This window comes from Gigantopelta aegis, chromosome 2 (assembly GCF_016097555.1).
Source record: "Gigantopelta aegis isolate Gae_Host chromosome 2, Gae_host_genome, whole genome shotgun sequence".
NCBI classification, from domain to species: Eukaryota; Metazoa; Mollusca; class Gastropoda; order Neomphalida; family Peltospiridae; genus Gigantopelta; species Gigantopelta aegis.
Genome location: NC_054700.1, coordinates 22,072,335 through 22,074,738, shown reverse-complemented (window position 1 = coordinate 22,074,738; position 2,404 = coordinate 22,072,335).

Here is a 2,404-nt window from a genome sequence, read left to right as displayed (position 1 = left end):
GTAGACATACACACACATATCCTGGACCTATCGAATTCCGTCCCATTAACAGGAAAACGCTACTGCGCATGTTCAGTCCAACAAGCCGATGAATTTAACATCATTGTTTTACCTTGTCCAATACAAAGTAAAATAAAAAATGTTTTACTTACGTACTTACCTTTTTTGTTAGCAAATGTAAAATTCCCACCAGGAAGTGACTATTTATGATTTTTGAAACATTGGTTACGTCTGTGTTCGAGATGGGAAAGTTCCCATTGCTTTTGTATTTTTTTTAGTTTGTTTTAGAATTTGAATTTGTGTACATGCTTTGTAAACAGTCATGCTACTCTTAATAGCTTTTTAAGTAGACAATAAATATTCATAAATATAGGAAAATGGTTTTCTTGTGCTAACAACTTTTATACGTGGCTGAAAAAAGAAGAAAAGCTTTCTTCTACAAACATTAAAAAATATCTACTAATGTTGTTTCTCAATAACAGCTGTGGATCTGACACAAATAGCCTTCCATATATCACATCCAACCCCCCCCCCCCCCCCCCCCCCACATACACACACACCCTCACACACACCCACTTTAAGAGTGACAGTCATGTGACTTGTAACCAAATATAGACAAAACTCATGCAGACGACAGTCATTACCGATCTGTCAAGTCTAGTCTCTTCGTTTATACAGGTTTTAATATATTATAACCTTTTGATATGGTTCCTGTATCCAATAATAGAATTACCGGTACTGTACAAGGGAGAATTTTTTTTCACCTTTTTCCACTCTCATTTTCTATTTTGATCGATCGAGGCTTGGTTCGTTGATACATATGCAGTGGTATTAAAGTTCGTGCTTGCGCAGTGTGATTAGAAAAAGTGCGGGAGTGATATGGGACGAAATTCGATGGGAACGGAATTTGATAGTTTAGGATATACACAAACACATACCCACACGATGATAGGGTTATAAATTAATAGGTGCAGGCGCGTGTTCAGGAGAGGGGTGTGTGGGTCGACCCCCTTTGTCCAAGCGAATTTCCCTGTTTTAGAAATGTATTTTCCGGGGAAGTATAATCCGAGAGAGAAAAAAAACCCAGTCAGTTGAATGGATCCACCGAAGTGGTTCGATCCTGCGAAGCAAGCACCTCTGACAAGCGCTCAACTGACTGAGCTAACACCCAATACCAGGGGCGTTGTCAAACATCCATTCTTTTATCCTTCATTCATTTAATAAAATGTCTTTAAACACTGTTTTCTTTTGTTTGGTTGGTTTTTTGGTGGTGGTGGTGGGGGATACTTTTATTTGTATGCACGTGAAAACAGAGGTGATGTCCGCATCACACTCACCCCACTTTCCTTAGATTTACCCCAGGGTACGGCCCTGAATCGATTATATTTTACTGCATGCATTCATAATGTATACACACAATGCATGCACTCCGTACTCAGAATTCCCTTTGTGTCTATCTGATACGGGTATTTTAAAATTAATTAATTGCAGAGATGATATGAGTCATGAAAAGATCGGCGCGTGCATCACCGCGCGGTCTTTGTTACTAAAAAGGTAGACAACAATGACGAAGTTTTAAAAAAAATGCGCGCTGTTTTAAGGTCACGTGATCACAGGTGTATGTAATGCTTGAGTTTTATTTTTTCTGCGAGTTTGTTGTTGACGTTGACTCATAAAAGGATTTCTTTGTTCTGTTTCCCGATAATAAATGCGGTTGAAAATGGTTGCCATGGAAACGGGGTTACAATATTGATACGATATCTAAGCCAGGTAAAAAAAAAAAAAAAAAAAATCATTTTATAAGGTAGTACTCAAATTCCTTCGTCAAAAGGATGGAAATTGAAACGTAAATGATATATACATATATCTTGCTACTAATGGAACACGTAAATGGGTTTCATCCGAAGACTATGTGTAAGACTACTGTAATTGTGTAAAGCAGGCGTATCCAGTCAGTGGCGTAGCGAGGTAAGGGGAGGGGGGGGGGGGGGGGCAGGCAGGGAGTATATGCCCCCAATCAAACTTTTTTTTAACTGTATTGAATTTTATAAAATCATACATACATACAGTGTGGGTCCCCCCCCCCCCCCCCCCCCCCAATATAAAATCCTGGCTTAGCTAGTCTTCCAGTCACTTATTATGCCATCATTGATTGTTTGCAGATATTCTTGTATAAAGCAACCAAAAAAGGATTTTGTGGTAAAACAACATATTTGAACATAATTCCTGGCATCCAAGACCAAATTATATTGTATGAATTAATAAATAACATATTTGTTCTGATACTGATTGAGAACGTAAATGCCTCTCTGTTTGAGGACAAACACGTTTCGTTAAAAACGATATCTGAGAATTACTTGAGTAAACTTGTCGATATTTGGTCGCTGTGGGATACTATAGTATC